The sequence below is a fragment of the Ambystoma mexicanum genome, chromosome 8 (genome assembly GCF_040938575.1).
Source record: "Ambystoma mexicanum isolate Mex_15411 chromosome 8, UKY_AmexF1_1, whole genome shotgun sequence".
Taxonomy (NCBI): domain Eukaryota; kingdom Metazoa; phylum Chordata; class Amphibia; order Caudata; family Ambystomatidae; genus Ambystoma; species Ambystoma mexicanum.
Window position 1 is genome coordinate 1,506,164,234 of NC_090929.1, and position 20,919 is coordinate 1,506,185,152.

General features: G+C 45.0%; 1 protein-coding gene across 2 annotated transcripts in view; it reads right to left on the reverse strand.

Moving 5' to 3' along the window:
* The window catches only part of NT5C2 (5'-nucleotidase, cytosolic II), a 957,242-nt gene that overhangs the window by 704,585 nt on the left and 231,738 nt on the right, over positions 1 to 20,919 (reverse strand). The window lies entirely within an intron of this gene.

The window sequence follows — 20,919 nt, forward strand, 5'->3', positions numbered from 1 at the left end:
ATGGTAGTTGTGTGCATAACTTCATCCAATATTTTCCCACTAGGGCGTAACAAAACTTTCATGGGAAACTGCAGTGCAGCCAGCTGAGCTTGCACTTCATTTTGGGATAAAATCATATTAGGAGCAGAATTTAAAGCACTCTTATCCTCACCCATGGCACACAAGTTGGGTGATGCAGACAATCTGTGTTGCTAACATCCGCAGGAGCAATTACAGCATCTAAAACTTCAATGTTCTGTCACCTACTTGCCCATCAGCACCTGGCTGTTTTTCCATTCCGATGGTATCACGAAGGGTGTAACAGCATGCAAGCAATGTATTGTTATCATCCATTGCTGCAAATGATGGATCAGTAACATTCTCAATATTGTTCACAGAACCATGTTGCTGCGAGAGGCTCTCACTTTCAGCAGGCAGAGTAACCGTATGCAACATTACAGTACCTACAGGGACGAAGGATTTAATAGTACATGCTTCTTGGTCTTTAAGGTACTTCGTGGTGAGCTTGTAACCTGTGTATTAGACTTGTGGGCCTTAAAACGTGTAGCAGCTGCGGCCTGATCTTTCTTATAGGGCGCATTGTTTTGCAGATTATAATAGTTTACTATAGGGCGTAGCTTTCCCGGCATTATTAAATATCTCTCAATACAGGTCGGTGACTTCTGTTAGAGAGGTAGTCACAAAGGGTTTAAAGAATTCCACCAGCAGGCTGTATGTTGTAGTCAGACACAAATAATCAGAGCTCTGCTCTCAGCCAAGTAAACAAACCAGTTAAAGAATTACCGCTATCGTCTCAATGCGTCTAGGAAGAAGATTTAACAGTAAGCTTCACAGGTGCCGATCGACCATAGTCCCATAATATGGAGAAGGCCTGTGAGTATATGCACAACACAGGATACCACCGGGCCGCCAAAAAACACCAGTGGACACTCCTGGTGCACTCTGCACCACTCCGCTTGGGGTAGCGTTTAAGAATTAAGCTCCTCCTCCAGGTAAGCATCATAGACCCCGTAGACAGACCAGCTCCTCAGGCAAAACAAACACTGGTGAAAACTCTGCTGCAATTTAAATACATTTGGGCTTTGAAAAAAAGATACACTCCCTTGTATATTACTCCATTATAATGTTGAGTAGGAACTGCAAACCGCCATGTTTATACCACTTTCATGTTTGTATGAGGCAAGACTGTAGGTTGAATTGTGCATGTCTTTGTCATGAAGGCCCCTCGCCTAGCGTGTAGAAATACTCGCCTTCACATCTATCGCTTCTGACCCGTTGCCCTTTTGGCATTTGCAAGCATGCTTTAGGCCCCCTGCTTTCTTAGGAAAAGCAGCATTAGAAGACGGAAGTCATCATATTGCAAGCATCCTCGCCTGCTTTAGAGCGTGTGTGAATCGTTAAGGAGTATATTCACCTTGATTAACTGTATTATGCCATGTAGTCCGCTGATAACACCATCTAGCACGAAAGAGTGCAGCTGCCACTAAAGGCTTGTATAATGAGGCTTTGGTCTCCATCAGCAACTTAGTTTCAAGGTGAGACCTTGCCCTGTTGGGGACCACCTCTTCCATTGAAATGCATCTGTTCCTTTGGGTAGAAGAACGGTGCAGGCAGGGAGGGGGGAAGAGGGGGTTTCATTTGCACCAAAGTCTTGGGCTGTCAGTGGTGCAGTTTTGTTATTGCTTTTTACTAATAAATTGTTCACCAATCCACCAGAATCTCAAGTGGTAATTTTTCTACTACAAGCTTGGTACTTTAAGCCGCTAGATTCCAGCTGCTCTGCAGTGATTCCCGTGGGCCCAGAAGAGACGATTTTGTCAGAGGGGAGAGCTGGGCGGAGTGCCCAAAGCCTTGAGGAGTTAGTGAACACAGGTAATTGTGTCAATGTATTGTTTTGTCTTGTATTGATGTCTGAAACAGGTTGGGGTGAATGTTTGTTTCGGAAATCTAAAAACAGACACTGAAATCTGACGCCTGAAATCTATTGCAATTATCAGCGCATCCATGCACTTAAGAGAATATGGGACTGCAGTGCTGGTCACAGTAGTGTAGTATCGATTAGGGATTAGGATGAATGTGTTTTGTACGAGTTTGAGGAAATATTTTGGATGAAAGCCCTACGATTGTCCTGTCTCAACCCATGCCTTGTTAAATGAAATGCTAAATGTAGAACTAGTTTGCAATCCTGCTTTATATTTCACACTCTTTTCCATCCTAGTACGGGAGGTGTAAGGCTTTGGTTTCTACAGATTATGTTTCTTTTCTTTGACCCTTACCTAACCATGTCTCTGAAAAACTGATAACGCTCTGCAAGGTGGATAGCGTAATGGGGGATATAGGCTGTGAACCAGCAGTCCTCTGAATCTGACCAACACCTGCAGGTGTTCCTGTAATTTCTGTAACATGGGAGGACCTGAGGCTCAGTGGCGATAACGGAGTCTCCGTATAGATGTGGCAGAGCAGTTAAGCGAGTGAACCGTACCCACGCCGCAGGCCACAGGACTTGAAAGTGTCCCGATGCAGACGGGGTTAGGAATGGACCTGGATCCGTAATAAGTCATGCCTTGCCTTAGCCCGTGAGGATGGATTCAGGGCAGTCTAAGCATGTGCCACTTCCTTTTAAAGTAAGTCCAGCACATTTCAGGTTTACTTACTACTCGCCAAAAGAACGCAAGTACATGGAAAAATGTCACAAATACACACAGAGTGAGTCACCTAAACATTTTCCTGAGAAAGGTATATTCAACTTAGACAAGATAACAAATTTACATGAGGCATTAGAGAAGAAGGGCGCACGTGTATACCAACAATGGGACAGTTTTTTCGATTGGTATACCGAAGCAACTAAGACCGACTGAATCCAAGACCCAGGCATTGGAAGACACTCAAGAAAAGCTCCAGGTGCAAGTCAAATCTCTGAAAACCGAGTACTCCAACCTGCAGGTACCGGCTCACAAAGCCGGGTACAAACTATGATATCTTATACTCTAAGGGAAACCACAATCAAAGGAAAGTCCTGAAGATATTTTGGACACTTATAACCCTGCTGTTCTAAATGCTATACCTGATCAATGACCGGCTAGCACAGACGCTACTTAACCACCAACTTATCAGTTCACTCCAATAAATCCAATGGTCGATCTGCACACTCCTCACAACATGAGCTCAGATTTTGAAACTCTTTTTTGCCATCCTCAGGAGCTTAATGTAATGGCAGTACTGGTGCATTCCAGACAGCTCCTAGGAGGAGGAGATACCCTAGTGACTGCATGCCCCATCCCATGGAGCGTGACTGATTTGTTTAATATTGTCCAGAGAAGATCACTTTGCTTAAGATGTGCACAAATTGGACAGCTGAGGAACCTGCTACAGCTAGGGATTTAAACACGTTCAATGATACACTGGTACAAACGATTACTGAAATTTGCCCTCGAATGACAGATTGGTCCAAGATTAATGCATATAAACAAGCTAGAAAAGGAGAAAATTCTGTTGAATATCTTGAACGTATGAAACAATGCTTTGAACAATATTCTGAGATTGTTGATGCTGCGCTCCTAGCGCCTCAAGGCATGGTGGCTCAGTTTGTTATTGGTTCAAAACCCAATGTATCAGAAGGAATTAAGGCAGTACTCATAGGATGGGAACGAAAGGGTTTGGTTGAAGTATTATTGGCTACTTCCACCATGCTAAGAGTAGGTGGGAAGAAGGAGAGGAGCACCCCAGTCATCTGAGCCTGGAAAAACTGTTAAAAGGTATTACACAAACAAATACAGTGATCAGTGTAACTACTGTAAAGAGTTTGTTCACTGAAAAGCTGAGTACCCACACCAGTCTCAGAAAGACAGTTGAGGCAGACAGCCAACCACGCTGAGCGCAATGGCGAGGTCTTCTCCCTCACTGGCACAAATGCAGACAGATGTTTAGGATTGCCAAGGGGTCTATCAGCTTGTTGCACCGCTTATATCGATTGATCCTACTGTACCATAGGTTGACTGTATTGTTGCTGGTCAGAAGAGGTCATGTTTGGTTGACACCAGAGCATCAAGATCAACACTAAAAGCCTCTGTGTTTTCCTTGATGAAGCATACTGATGCTGTAGTGAACACTGTAGTTACAGGGGTACTCCAATACCTCATCCTGTGTCCACTCCGCTTATGGTCCGGTTTCTGACCAACATGCATTTTGCTAAGCCCTTGGTTCCCCTGTGAATTTGTTTGGATTCAATTTATTGTGCAAACTAAGATGTTACATTTACTGTTCCCCTGAGGCTGTAGATCTTGATATTCTCCGTTCACAGAGACCATGAGGTGCTTGCGTTATTACAGGAAATTACCCACTCAAATTCTGGGCTGACACTCCCTCTCCGCGGCAGGGGCTGTTGGACCATGTCCCAATCAAATTATGATCAACCCATGCAGATACTGGATATATGGTTAATGCTAAACCAGTTATTTTGAATCCTGCTAAGCCCCTTGGCATGTGTACCTCAGTATCCCGTTTCCCGGCAGGCTGAAGAAGGTATCCGTGCTGTAATATAATCCCTTCTCCAACATGGCAATATTATACCAACCCGCAGTCCCTATAATACTCCCATTCTGCCTACTAAGAAACCAGATAAATATGTGTATCGTTTTATTCAGGATTTGCATGCAGTTAATGCAGCAGTGTTGCCAGCTTTTCCGATTGTTCCAATCCAGCTACAATTTTGTTGTGTTTTCCTTGCACAGCCAAATATTTCACTGTAGGAGATTTATGTTCTGCATTATTCTCCATATCCATTCATCCTCACAATCAATACCTATCCGCATTTACCTATAAATCAACACAATATACATTCACTAGGCTTACAATGGGGGTATGTAGAAAGCCCTACCCTGTTTTCTGAGATTTTAAAGAAAGATCTTGACTTGTTCCAGTTCCCATTAGGGTTGACGCTTTTGCAGTATGTAGATCTGCTCCCACCTCCTTAGAAGCCTGTGAGGAAGACTCACTTGTCCTCGTTGAAAAGGGGCACAAGGCATCTAAAGACCAACTACAGTTATGCCTGCCCCGTGTGCAGTACCGGAGCCATAAGATTTGTGGGGGAAAGACATTCATCCCAGGATCAGATTACAGCGATCCAGAAAATCACTAAACAACACAGAGCAAGAAGAAAATGAGGGGGGGTTCCTCAGCATGTTAAGTTTCTATAGGCAATGAGTCCTGGGATATGCATCCAAAGTTAAGCCTGTTCAGAACCTCATGCCTTATTCGATCACCAAGCCCCTGCCCTGGTCTCTGGAAGCAGAGGATGTCTTTGTCACCATCAAGCAAGCATTTGCAATGGCTCCGGTGTTTGGTTTGCCGGATTATGGCAAGCCCTTTGTGCTATTTTGTGTGGCTAATTTAGGTAAAATCACACCATTATTACCTTCTTACATCGGGATTGGATGGCTCCTGGTTTAGCCTCTATGGCTCAGAGGATACTGTGAAATTTGTGCGATATGTTTGCCGTATAACATTGGGAGAGCAGTGCCCACGAAGCTGTCAGCATGTCCTTATCATAAGGTCAATTTTTACACGTGCAGACATATTTCATACAGCTCCCCATGTGTATGACTTGCATGTACTGCTCAGTCCTAGTGGATGTGTTTTCTGGGTGGTTGAGGCGTATCCTTGTGGAAAATCAGACACTGTTACTGAGGCCAAAAAGTTGTTAGCCGAGTGTATCGCCCCTCAGAAAAAGACTGCAGCCGAGGTATCCCTTTTACTTTCCCAAGGACTCAAGGACCTTGTCCTCCTTGGAGAGGCAACTGGAGGTGGCTCCCATGGAAGAAGATGACTAAGACGATGGTTTAGAATATAGTTAATGTTTATGTTAAAGGACATTTGTACCGCGCACTATCACCACCGGAGTGGTCCCCTGGCGCTCTGGTGGCTCTGAAAGAGGAAGGGAGGGGTGGTTAGTGGGAAGTAGCTCGAAAAGTGCAAGAGAGCAGTGATGTGCTGTTGGCGGCCTCAGCCCGGTGGGTCCGTCGGCTGGGCTTGGAGTGTTTTGCCGCCGGTAGTCATCATGTACTGTTGTGCAGGTCTATGTGTGTTTTTTGTTTTGTTGTTGCAATGTAGTGAAGTTTTTGCGGTTTGTTGTGCTTGGTTTGGAGTTTGAGAGGTGTATGCAGAGGGGGGAAATTGTTAGTGCAATTGGTTAGTCGGCATCATTATCCTGAATTTAGGTGCTGGGCTTCTGTAATCACCCCAGGTGGGTTCAGGAGCACCCCTGCGCCTCTGTCCTGATCCAGGTCCGTCCAAACTCCGAGGTCCCTTTCACATCTGGCCCCCTCCTCCCTCAGTCTTCCCTTCCAACTCATACGGCTAGCGCCCCTGCCCATGTCCACAGCTCAGAAATGGTGGTGATTGCTAATATTCTGATAATTCCACTCGACTGTGGTACCTGGTGGTAACTATGGAGCGAGTGCGGGTGTTGGGTGGGGTTGGGTGGTAGGTTGACTCCATCTCAGTTTGGGTGTCGCCTGTGTTCCCCTCTAGCCGGCGTCCTTCGTCCAGGTGCCGTGGGATCTTCTTCACAAAGGGAGATGTTCACAGTCTGTACTGGCGGTTGTCCGTGTCCATTCCAGTTTATTCTTCCTTTTCTGTTTCAGTTTCAGTCTGTGATGTTGAAGAGCCAGGTTTTTAGTAATTTCCTGAATTTTAGATGATTTTTGGTGTTTTATATCTTTTGGATTGTTGTTCCAGGTTTTAGTGTTTTTAGAGTAGGAGTGATGTGTTCTCTTCTTGATAGTTTGAGGAGTAGTCTGGCTGCTGCATTTTGGATCTGTTGTAGTTTCTTCAGGAGGTATTCTGGAATTCCGAGGTAGAGGCTGTTTGCATAGTCGATACTTGACTTGAGGGCGACGATAGTGAGTGTTTTGTGCGTGAAGGAGAGGAATGGTATGATGATTCTTGCCGTGTGGAGGAGGAAAAAGCATTTCTTGACTGTTGCATTTACTTGTGGTTCTAAGGTTCGGGAGTTGTCCATCAGGGCTCCCAGGTTTTTTACTACCTTAGATGGTGATGGTGTGGTTCCCATTTCCGTTGGCCACGGGATGGCATTTTCTTTCTCTTGGTCTTTGGATATATCATGATTTCAATCTTTCCTGGATTGATTTTCAGGTTGTTGGCAGTCATCCAGTTGAAGGCTTCTTTTAGACACTTGATTAGGGTTGAATGATCATATTGGGTGTCATTGATTTTGTAGATGATTTGGGTATCATGTGCGTAGTTGTATCATGTAATGTTGTACTTTTTGAAGATTCGGATAACCAGAGTCTGGTAGATGTTGAAGTAGAGTGGTGAAAGTGAGGATCCTTGTGGCACTCCACAGTCCTTAACTCCTGGAGTCGATTTGAAGGGTTTAATCCATACAGTTTCTGTTCTGTCTGCTAGGAATGACTTAGTCCAGAGTAGTGCTGTGCCTGTTATGCCTATGTCTTCTAGTCTTTTAGTTAGAGTGTTACGACTAACTGTGTCGAAGGCTGCGGAGAGGTCATGTAGAATGAGGGCTGAGGTTGTGTTTGAGTTTGCATTGGCTTTTAGGTCGTCCCAGATGGATAGTAGTGCTGTTTCCGTTCCTCTTGCGGGTCTGAAGCCGACTTGAGCTTGGTCTAGCAGGTGGTGTTTTTCTACGTATTCTTGGGTTAGTTTGTATACGTAGGTTTCCAGGAGTTTTGCTGGGTAGGGGATGGGGCTGCGGGTGGGAGGCAAGAGGATTGTCTCCCCGTCCGTCAGCCTAAACCTGCTGTCCAACTTCTTGGTTCATTTGGGCATTGTCCCTGGGCTTCTACCAGACCTTCTGTTCCACCTGCAGTACATCCCGCTGGAGGGAAATGCCAAATGGACCATGATGCGTTTCCCCAAGACCGGTAGGGCCTGAATCGGTGGAGGGACCGACCCTGAAAGCGCCAGGGGAATGGGAGGATTACCGAGGGGAGGGGACCGAGGTGGCACCGTCTGGGGAATTACCTCCCTCACAATGTTCTTCAGGAGCACCTTCATTTGAGGGGAACGCATTAGGAAGAAAAAGCATTCGAAGAAGCGGTCCTCACTAGCCACCAGGGCCCTGCCCTCCGAGGCGCTGAGCCTCTACTCCTGGTCAAAGCGCAGAGGTGTCTGGTGCGCGTAGCTGGAAGTCTGTGATGGGTAGATGTAAACCTGAGGGGAACAAAAACATGCACTGTAGGATCCGCTGGCACTTCCAGGGAAAGGGGCTGGAATCCTCCTGCGAAGCCCACTCGATGGGCGAAAGCACAGGTGGAACCTGAGCCGAATCCAAGATGGCCACCTGCCTGGCAGGCTCCGCCATGTGCCGCTGCACCATTGTGAAACCTTGTGCCACGCCCTCGGAGGGAGGGCATAGAGACTCTGAGCCAGGAGAGGCCTCAAACATGGAGGATATAATTTGGGTCTTGCACCCAAAGCAGAGGCATCGACCTCCAAGATTCCTCTGGTAGGTGCCGAGCCCTCAGACAGTAGTCGAAACACTGTGGGGGGAGGAAAGGGGGGACTAGCTGAGAGTGAGCTCCGGTAGGCTGGGAGCCCTTGGCACCTGTGATGGTAGCCATGCTGGATCTAGCCGCAAAGTGACCTTTGGAAGTGGTACTCGACGATCTCTTACCCCCTGGTGTAGAAAAAGGGGCCAAGTCCGATTGTCCCTCCGAAGACAGCCTGGTAGGGGCAGCTATGCCCCTCAGCCTTGGGGCCAGTAGACTGGAAGGCCTCAGGTCTGTCCCCAGAATGCCCGGAAGAGCCCCTGGCCCCTTTGCTTGGGAGCCAGCAGCCTTAGAGACCTCAGGACTCCCAGAACCTAAAGGCACGGAACCCCCGGGGAAAGCATCTCTGTGCAGTGGAGCCGTGCTGAACAGAGGACCTACCTTATCTTGACGAGACGTCCTGGAGATTAAGTCCTTAAGGTGGAGTGGAGGAGAAGTGTGGAAGATCTCCCTCCACTGTGTCAAACGATTTGTCAATGCCATGTGACCGATTGCGCTGCAGGGCGCTCATGAATCCCAGCAGTGGTCAGACCCCAAACATTCTGAGTGCATGGGGGTTCAAGGACGGGAACGAGCAGCCACAAGAGGCACATCTCGTGAATCCTCCTGCGGCTGACATGCGCCGGTGAGGCGTAGAAGTAAAGTGAAATAAGAATTGAAAAACAAACAGGGAGCATGCAGAAGCTAAAAAAGGTCTCTGGGCTGGCTGCCAGGTCCGACACCGTGCAGAAAAAGGGATTGAGGTGAGGCGCCGGAGGCCAGGGCCCGGCGGGGCGTACCCACGCCCGAGGCTGTGCTCCCATGCGCTATACTAAATTTAAAGGGTAAGCTCAATGTTTCGCTGCGCTTGGTTCTGGTACCGCACATCCATGGAGGAAAGGGGACGGGACGTAGGAGTAAAATAAGGTGTAAAGGTATCCGGTGCTACACAAACTCAACAGATTGCCTAAGACTAGAAAAGCCAACCGTGGCCCTATTGAGAAACAATATGCTATTACATGTCTGAAAAACACCAAATTCCCATCACCGGTAGGTATAAAAACCCATACATACCAAGGTGACCCAAAACAAATGAAGTTTCAGAAAGAGCCACACAAATGCAGTGGCCTCATCGGTCCAAATCATGGACAATAACTGAAAACTGAAGTATAAAACAACCTCAATATACATGAGAACCATGATAAGAGAAAATCAGTGCACATTAAAAAGAAAAAGCACCAAAGCATGCAGAGTAAAAGCAAAGTACCTCGTACAGTGACTTGTTCCAAAGACAAAAGGTGGCCAAGTAAATTCATCAAGATTGAAACACAAGTGTTCCTGGAGCCCTAAACTTATGTTTATATTATAAATGGCATGTAACCTAGGATTAACTGTGCAGTGACAACAGAAATTAACACTACAACAACATTACCTGTTGAGCCATGGGGACATGTTGAAACCGACAATGCAGAGATTTGTCTAAAACAATGGACAGAACCTGTGTTAGGATAGGTTAAACATGTACATATTGTCCTGTGTCCTATTCTCAACACAGGGCACTGGTAACTTACATTTTGCTGTTTGTAGCATTTCCGAACAGCCTTTTCGGCACGAGATTGCAGTGCAACCGTTGCGTACACTCTTCTTTAAACTCTACACTTTTGTTCTTGGAGCACTAATTTCCTCCTTTGGGTACTCATATTAACTATGTGGACGATACCCAAATCATCTTCTCTTTTCCTGAACTTTCCTCTGATATCTATCAAAATGTCCAACTGTCCCTCTGCCATTAAATAATGGATGGCTTTGTACTCTGATGTTAAAATGTACCAAAACAGAGGTACTCTCCCTGCCAAAAGCTCTCACCCATCTCTTCCGCTGCATATCGAGTTCTCACCCGACACTCTTCCCCCTACTCTTCTTCAGCTAGAAACCTGTGCATCATTTTTGACCCTTCTCTTTCATCTCCAAAACTGGAATAGCAGCTTGCCTCACCCTCCTAAATATTACAAAAATCAGGAACCTCCTTCCTTCAACACTGCCAAGCAGCTCTTAAACACTCTGGTGGCGTGCTAAGAAACCCTGCACAAACACAATATTATATGAAATTAGACTTTGTGCGCACATATATGTGAGCGCCATTTTTGTAGCTATGGTAGAAACAATCGGCCCTGCATGGCTGCGCAGTAAAAACAGACCCAACAGAGAAACCTGAACAGGCCCAAACATGGATAATAGAGAGACCCACGCTGCTAACTCCCATAGAAACTTTCCTTTGTTCCATAACTGTTGCGAATCCGTGTTATCCCAATAAGTAATGTGCCCTGCAAGGCCGGCAGATAGTACCAGGTGCCTCACAATGCATATTATCGCAGCCAGGCCAAAAGCAGACCTCCAACCCCCACCAGCCCACCATGAGTTATGAAACCCACAACGGTCCCAGTCCAAGACCACTGAATTCCGCGATAGCAAGTGACCCCAGACCATAAATCCAAGAGTCATAAAAGATTTAAAAGAACACAACCAATCCACATCATTTCATAATTGACAAACTTTGTAATACGAGGTACAGGGTGGAATAAATAATAGTCCAAAGCGAAAGTGGAACCATGGCCGAAGGCCGTAGGCTGTAGGCTGTAGGCTATGCACCCAACAGCTTAGGCCTTCATCACAGCCACCACAATATAATGCAGCAATGCAGTTGTCACTCTGCATGCATTTGAAGTTGGTGAGTAGCACACAATGGTTGCGGAGGACATTGTGCGCTTGGTGGAAAAGCAGAAGTGAGCTGCTATGCGTACATTAGCATATGGTGTTCATCATTGCCCCTGTTGCACAACAGGGAGCCACATGTCACCATTTGCATTTGCTATGGTTAGGCCCTTATATGACCCTTGCTTGAGAAAGTGTTTGAACACATTGCGCCGTGAAAGGAAGTCATCAGCATCAGAAAGTGGCAATATGGACAATGTACACAGCCACTCACCATTCAGCACAGGCAACACAACGTCATGGAGCCATGCATGTAAAGATGTGGGCAGGGTGAAAGTTGGCAGGCGCTATTGCAGATGGGGAGTGCATTACACATGACATGAGAAGTAAAACATGAGTTATACTAGGGTGTGCTGTGTGTGGTGAGGCACTAGCAGTCAGTGATAGTAGAGGAATGGCAAAAGGGGAGTACAATGAAGCCCGCATGCAACTTGAAACGTACACTGCAGTACAGTGTGTTGCGTGTGCTAAGCCTATATCCCCTTCGATGAATGGGTGGCCACCTTCCACCGCCAAATATGTGCCCTGGGGTAAAGTAGGTTTTACAATGTTGACTTCGGTGGTCGGTTTGTGAAAATTGCATAAAATGTTGCTTTCATGGTTGTGGGGATTGATTGCAATTCTTACACTGTAGTACATGCCTGGACGTGATGGAGTGACAACTCCTCTAGTGTGCCCTGTGGGTGCAATGTGAAGTAGTGGATGCTTAGAAGTGTATAGGGGTGATCTGCATGTACCTGGCCACTTGTTCACCTGCATGACTGTGTTATGTTGTACTGGGTGTGGCCAAGGCCTACACTGTTGGGTGTATGGCAAAAGGCCGTAGCCCGTAGGCCAGGCACCGAAGAGCCTAGGCCTGCACCATAGCACGCCACCATAACACAGACATGCAGTTTTAAGTATGGATGTCTCCGATTGTGGTGACGTTCAAAAAATGGTTCTGCAGGACCTTGTAGACGTGGTAGAACAGCACAAGTGACCTGATATGCGTCCGGTACCATATGGTGTACATTATGCCACCACCTTGGGCATTAGGAAGGCACATGGCGCTATTTGCGTTTGGCATGAGTTGCTCTTTGCACCACCCATCACATGTTACGTTTGTGGATTGTGGTAGTTGGCAAATGTTCCCCTTCATCAGTCCATTAGGTTCTCGGTGTAGGCAAGGCCTACACTATTGGGTAAATGGCCAAGGGCTATGAGTTTCACAACAGACAACAGCAGATTTTCTATTCCATTGCTCTCACTGTATTTCTTTGAGTATTCTGCGACTCGTTTCTGTGCTCTGTTCAGCTACCCTCGTTGCTTGTAGCCCGTGTGAACAGATACCAGTACCATCGCTATAAATTATTTTCATTTGTTTACCACACAATGGCAACAATAATGCCCTACCAGTACGAGCCCGAGTATTCTGAGGAGGAATTACTGGAAAGAGAAAGATGCAGAAACGATGGGGCTTCGGACGACAGTTGGGAGGACGATTCAACAGATGAAGAGCCTGGGCCTAGTCTCATGGACGGTGTTTCCACCTGGTGTACCTGCAATCGGTGCACGCTAATGCCAACCGAGGAGGAACTCTACTGCTGCAGAGAAACCTCTGGATGCTTGTCCTACATATCGGAAGACGAGACATGGCCGCAATGCGTTACCGAGCTGCAGACGTCAGGGCAGCCTGCCTCACACGGTCCGTGTTGAGGATTTTGATGGTGCTTATGCACGAACTTCGCGCAACAGTTCGCCCTCATAATCCAAGTAACGATTAAGTATACTCTGGTTGTGACATCAGTTAGGCCACTACTATTTCATGGTTGTCTCCTATATTCTCGTAACTTCAAAATATCATTGTCATATCAATTTAGTCTTGCAATTCTCTAGTAATAGTCGTATAAAAGTCGTTCAATATTGTCCAGTGTCTAGTTAGCATTTGACCTGGCAAAAATGCCATTGGCTACAAGAATTGTCATTGACAACTAAGGTTTAATACACTTATCTTGGTCATTTAAAAACAGTTTGTATCTTTCTCTTTCACAGGTGGTACCGCCTGGTGGCCTATCGTTCTTTTACATGGTGGCTTCATGGGAGGCTTGGTCACTGCGTTCGACGAGTAATACCCGCCTGTGTCGTTGGTGCCATTAGAGAAACTTTCCCCAGTGACAACGGTCTGTACAGGGGATTTTCCCTCGCTGTACTGCAACCAGACCTTTACAATGTGTAGTATTTTTGTGCCATCAAAATAAGAAACAAAATAAAACACATTTTTTTATCAATGGTTGTTTCAGTTTTTAAGTGAATCAAGTGTGTCTCCATTCAGCAGTGTTCCGATGCCTTGTCTGCACGCCCCTGGCTCATCCATCCCCCCCACAATATCAAAGGCAGTCCGCACCAGTGGATGTGCGCTGCCATGGGTGCTGTCAGGGGCGCGAACGGACAAGGTGCCAAAGACCATATACACTTCAAAGCTATCCCTTGCGCAGCGGTCATTGTTCACAGGTCCTCGTCAGACCCCGTGTCTCCAGGCAGGCTCCCCTCGAAGCAGGCCGCGCCCCTGCAATCCACATAATACCATGACATATACACGTCATTCATTCACAAACACACCCCTTTTTGTAATTCTTTATAAACCACTTGATATTTATCATGAGATCATCTTTGAGCACAGCAAGTCAACTCGTGAACGTGCTACCTGAGAACCCCGGGGACCGATGCTAATCTGCTCGACGTCGTTCTATCTGTGAACTTTTGTGACTGCTGCGAGACAACTCATCAGTTTGCTACCTGTGAACAAACATCTCCCTGTTCTCCAGCCACCAACTACTCTGCTTGCTGAATCTAACTGTTTGTTGGTCAAGGTAAGGGCATGTATCCGAATCATATCTCATTCTTCTGTAAATTTATATCTATTTAGAAGTAACGTACTCAGTATTGCTATGTTCATTGGTCTCATTGCTGTTGACTTGGGTTTCATTTGTTGTGTTATCGATACCAATTGCCATCGAATTTGATTCTTTCGCAGACCGTGTCTATAATATAAAATGTTTCCTTTTCATGCACGATAGTACATTCAAGGGACTAGTAACATGTTCTGATTTTCGTCAAATCAATGATTTGTATGTGAAAGTTATCCGATAATGCAGTCGCCCACGCTGCATTGGTTTTGATTTGGTGACCAAAACAAAGCTTGCATCGAAGAATCTATGGTCTAGTTCCTTCTTTCTCACATTTTTATGCACATTATATTTTGAATGTTGATCTTTTTTTTGCAGAATTTACAACAATGCCTGCATGTTCGATTTTCGGTTGCCCTTCGAAGACCCATGAGGGGTGATCGATACTGCATCTGCAGCCTGCACTTTACCCCGAATATGTACGACACATCCTTGTACACAAAGAAGAATCAGCTCAGAACGACTCAAAAATTGCTCCCAAACGCTATTCCGACTTTATTCGTTCACATGCCACAACAGGTGAGTCACGTTTTCGGATTTAGCTTTAGGCCTTGTGGTAGTGTGCAGGTAACCGCATGGATTGATTGGTATTTTAGGTATAAATATCTCTTATAACACTTTAGATATTTATACGATTGTATAGCTTTTTAGATAATGACCATTCTGCTAAACATCTGTCCTTGTTTTTAGAAACCTCATAGAAAATGGATTTATGGGCACAGATAACTATGCTATATTACGCATTTACATAAGCCTCGTTTTCAATCTCCATACATGCACATTTTTAATATTAGCATTTATATATCAAATAATACTTTCCCCTTACAACTCCATGACTATCCACCGAATATGAAGCAACAAGATTCAACATCCATTTCTTGTCTGGAGTCATCAACCACTTCGAGTACGTATCAGGTAATCTTACTTAGCTATTCTGTTCAAAACTTGTTTTATGCATGGAATTTGAGATAATGTAATCATATTTACGTATCGTGTAATTCTTTTACACAATGTTTCATTTGTGGTTTGCTATTGATATGTACCTTTGTCGTCGTCCCAAAGCGTGTCTTCTGTTTCCAATATTTTAATCCATACTAATGCAAGTACTGTGTTTCAGGGAGATGCTGAAGCGTCCAATACAATTACATTATCCCTTGTACTTGTTCCAGAGCCAGAGGTATGCGTACTTACAGTACGCTCTATCGAAATAAAGTCGGTCTACTTTTATGTGTAATGCAAATTACTTATTTTAAATGCATACTCTTTTCTAGGGATATATACAAGATCCCTATATTGAACGGGAGGCATGCAGATCAGAGCCGGTGCTTCAGCTTGCTGATGGTGACGTTAGAGTAAAGAAGCTTTCAAAGAGAGAAAAATAAGGTACTTTGTAAATAGTTTACATTATTAGCAATTGTGTTGTGCTGAGGCCTTCATTATATGCTTTGTTTTACTATAAATTGTACAATACTGTATGTTGGATTTACACTGAACATCCTTTTTCCTATCTGTCCTGTAGTTGCCCTATTGAGTATGGACTATGCAGACACAGACAGCGACACAAATGAGAGATGCTGCTTGCCAAACTGTTTTCACCATGGAGGAACTATTAATTGAGGCGCGGCGTGTTTAGACTCGAGATGCCTTTATCCAATGGCCAGAAATGGAATGTAATGGTATCGGCGAATCCAGCAAAGTGTTTTTGGACCATTGCTACAATGCGACTGCTCCGCCAAACGAACATGAAACTGAATGTATAGAAGATAGTTTTACATTAGTCGCAGAGCACTTGCCACCCGCCAAAAAAATGCCACCCAAAAAGCAGTCGACATTGATGTTTTCTCCTATGCACGGTGAAGTAACAGATGTTGAAATGACAAACTGAAGCATCAACACAATTGAACGACGAACTAGACAAAGATCTCAACTATAGTATGTCCGGTTTGTCTGATATGTTCACAACGGTTCAGTCCAAAAGAACAGTGATGCAGGATGACAGTCTAATGAAGGAGACCAAATACATAGTATTCGACAGCAGCTTGATGGAGATTATAAAGATGCTGAAATGTGTGCATTCATTGAGAGGGTAAGCATGTGGGAAGACATTGGTGAATGTGACACGTCAAACAGAAGGCAGTAACATCAAAATACATCCCACCTGTGAAAAGTCACATAAAAGATGTTCATGGTCCGCTCAACCGATGCTGGGGAAACTGCCAGCTGGCAATCTACTGTGTGCAACAGGTTTACTTTTCAGTGGCTCGAGTTTCAGCAAGTTATCCAGTTTCTGTCAGTTTGTGGGACTTCATTTCATTTCGAAAACGCAGTACTACAAATATCAACATGGTTATCTATTCCCTGCCATTAGTGAAGCTTGGAAAATTGAACAATTGTCTACTGAAAGTACATTCCACGACAAGCGGTTCAGGCTAGCCAGTGATGGACAGTGTGACAGCCCCGGATTTTCTGCTAAGTATTGCACCTAACCACTTTCAGGACGTGGAAAGTAAGAAAATTTTGAGTTCGGTGGTCGTGTATGTGTCCCAATGTAAATCCTCAGTGGCCATGGAGAAACTTGGTTTTATAAAATCACTGGAAGATCTGCAATCGAGGGGAATGCAAATCGACCTCATAGCCATGGACAGACACGTTTCTATAGAAAAGACAATGAGAGACAAGTTTCCAAATATTAAACATCAATTTGATGTATGGCATGTTGCCAAATCAATCAATAAAACAATATGTGCTGCAGGGAAGAAAAAAAAGGTTTGGAAAGTATTTCACAGTGGTCCCAGTCTTTCAGCAACCATCTTTGGTGGAGCTCCAAAACATGTGATGGGTCTGTGGAAATTCAACTGGAAAAATGGCGGTCACTAATGCACCACTGTCCCAGCGTTCACCACTGGATAGAAAACCAACATTTCCACCAATGTGAACACGGCCCTTTGTCCCCGGAGCAGGCACGGAAGAAGAAGTGGTTGATTCCATCTTCACCTCCACACAAAGCCCTTGAGAAGATTGTGTTTGATAAAACTATCAAGAGATCTGAAGGGACTCACAGAATTTTGTCACAGGGGATTTGGAGGTGTTCCACAATATGTGCCTAAAATACCGGCCAAAGAGATTGCATTTCGGCATCGGAGGCATGAAATATAGGACATTTTTAGCTGTATTAGCGCATAACGAGAATGTAGGCCGTGAACAATCTAGGACTGCAGGAAACTTAGGGATGCTTCGCTACAGTAGGGCCTTTACTAAAAGAAGCAAAAAATGGGTGGTCAAAACAATATATGAGGAAATGGAATTCAATTTTGTTACATATCTTATTATTAATGTCGTAGAGATGCATAATCATGGAATTGCGCGTGTATCTGTTCAGAGCACACATACATTGACACAAAACATTGCCAATGTGACATGTCCATCAAAAGCAGAGCTCGTTGAACAGTTCAAATCCCGGTTCAAATGATTACCATCTGTTTATTTTTGCCAACTTTATTTTATAAAGTGTCCAAATAAAGTATGCAATTTTTATTTTGAAATCTATTCTCTTAGTCCTTTTTAAAAACAATAGTACAATCATTACGATTGACAACAATGTAACACTGCTTTCACATTTCACAGTTTAGTCGACCTACTGTGTGACCTTCATGTATCGTGTTAATGCCCGATGGATAACAGTGTGTAAGTATTTTTGGTGGGTGGCAGTTGCCTTGCCATACAGTTCCCCAAACAGTTGAATATCTGCTCGTCACACAAAAGGGATGAGACCTATTCCACATAACATAATTGGCATGCAAGAACAACAGACTGTGAAAACATGCCATGGGGTAGGATACCGTGAGATGAGCAGAAGTGGGGCTATTACTAGACACACTTTGACTAAATTTTTGTGTTTCATCGACTACAATTAGGGAGTAGGGCGCATTCTGTCATTGCCAAGTTTCCCCTTCCCCCTCAGCAGCGCCACGAACAGCGAGCAGTGACAGCCCCCAATTTTGTCCTCCAGGCCCCGTGCTTCAAAATTCCAGCTCTCAGGGATGCGTTGACACGGGATGTTGCAAACTGAAAATGTATGTTCATTTCGAGTGAAGGTCACCAGCTTTGAATTTTTGGTTGGGCGCTGGGGAGGCCCACGAGTCGCACACACAGTATAAGGTTCTATTGTTTTTTGACCTTAAGAGACAGGGACCGTTCCGAAAGGGATTGAATTGAACGCGAGTGTAATAACGCAAAATATGATAAGGTTGTCCATTCAGAAACTGGACCTACTTGCATGTCAGTTCAGTTTATGAAAAATTGTTGACACGAACGGAGGCTGCGTTACGGTCTGCATTACGCCAAGAGAATGGAAATGCTGAATATATTTTAAGTTTCTCTTTAGACGATTTTATACCAGTGCTAGTCCAAATACAAATAGCTGACCGTTATTGCTGGGTTACATTGTATTTGTTCGTTCTGTGTGGTATATTGCAATGAAGTGCACGTACAACCGTTGTGTGCTGGTCTTTCGACGGGCACATGTGCAGTCCAGCATCCACACGCATGTTGACCACCACTCGTTTCCCCCTTGTTCCAACGCTAATAAATCATTACGTTGTGCACTGCAAATTGTTGCCTCGTTTTACGCATTACGCTTAGAGCTGAACATACTCCATTGCACTATCCTCGGAAGCAAATAGTGGAGTACTTTGATATTCCACGTTGTGTTCTCTCGGTTCACATTGCGTCACCTGTGCGCTAATAAATAAAATTATTGATTGTAATAAAGATCGGCTACTGAGACACATTTCTGTTTTTATGTTTTGCAAACTGGTACCTGCTGCCATTCTGCAATTGTCATCTATTCCAGACGCCAAACGATGGATTCTTCAACGGCCAGCTGCAGCTACATGTCAATCACTGGATTTATGTGACTCTTTTTTGGGACGATCGCCAAGGGCGATATGCCCTTACGCTGTACCAGCGATTCGGGGCAACATAACAACCTTTGCGGTGGTCTAGTGCCAAGTTGATGCATCAGCCTTGCAATTCACTGTGCGACCAAAGTGCTTGCTCCATTTACCCAAAACGAACACCCTGTGTACCCAAAAGGAACAGCGCGTGACTCACGATAAACATTTGCGGCTCGAGAGCAAAGAAAAAAAGTTCCATTTTGATTGAATATGTCAATCGCCGCATGTTCTCAAAACATTTAATGTGAAATAAATGTACTTTACCAATTGTACAGTCTTGCTGTTTCCTTTTAAAGTACAGTTTCATATTCCGAATTGTGACGCGCTGTGTTGTGAGACCGTGTGTGTTGTTTTCCGGGTTCTGCATCAAGTTGCGTAGGTGACGACTGGGCGCGTTTGGCTACGCTGCTCAGTAACGTCACGGAGAGAGGCAGAGAATATCAATGATTTGGTGATATCAGGCTCAGGGGCGGGAGATATGATTTAGTGCCGCAAAGGCAGTTTGCCCGGGGCGATGTATCAACTGATAAGATTATCACAAGATGGCAGCGCCCTGCTGCTTGATTTCGCTTGTGTTCAAAATACGAAAACTCAGGTAAGGTCCATAGGAAATGTTGTACGATCGATCAACTTATGGTTAAAAACACATGGCCGAACCATAGGGACAATAATATTTCTGACCAAACTATTCCTTTAATGATCAATGTCTCAAAGTCAAGCTCTGTCTGCAGGCTTGAAGCTTAGTAAATCGTACGTTATCATGTTGAAGCCCACCCTTTAAGACACTTTAGGTCACATGAAATGGGAACTCCACACTCACCTCTGTCTGCAGACTTCTGTGCTATGATTTAGCACTCAGTTAGGGAGCTCTGGTGTGTTATGGGGAGTCACATCAAGCCTTTTTACCCCAGACGCAGTAAACATTGGCCTCTAGAAGACAAGTTTGCTTAATGGCTTCCTCACATATTCTCCAACAAACCAACAGAGCAACAGCAGTGCCCACCGATCCCACAACCCTACCTGGATATATTGCAACCACCTCACCTCACCCTCTAATAGTAGTGCAGTAATGCAGTTAGGTTCACAGGCTCTCGAGCTTCACTCCTCTCAGATTCCACTCACCCTGTCTGTGCCTCTATTTCTGCAGAGACAAAGCCAGGTGCCGGCTGGCGAGAACCGGTTTGTTCTCAATTGCAAGGGGTCAGTCTCCAACGGCCCCAGCTCACCGAATGCCATACACCAAAAGCCCAAAGCCAAACATTCCTCTCATTTCTGTTATTATTGTTGTTAGACTATTGATATACTGTTGTTTCGCTATGACAAACGCTTTCTGTACCACTTGCCATGAGAGTGATGGTCCCTCTGCTCATCCCTGGGTTCACAGTGAAAATGGGATACATTATTCGATGTAATTGTATTTCTGATGCCTGTATCCGATTAGATTCACATGCTTTGCATAGGTCGACATCTAGTGGAAACTGCAGAGCACTGCACATGAGGTTATTCGAAATTCAAAATGGCACGACCACAGTGTGCGTCTCTAATACCATCCCTAGTGTGATGTACCCTGTACCCATGATCCCTCACGTGCCGAGGTCCCTCAGATTATTTGTTTCTGACAAGAGGGAGTGCAAGTTGTAAGCGTGGAGTGTAGGTCGAGACCAAGAGGTGTGAAAGATCTATGTTTTTCTCAAGAACCTTCAACTCCAAGAGGGCAGGAAGGGCTGTGCATGTGAATCT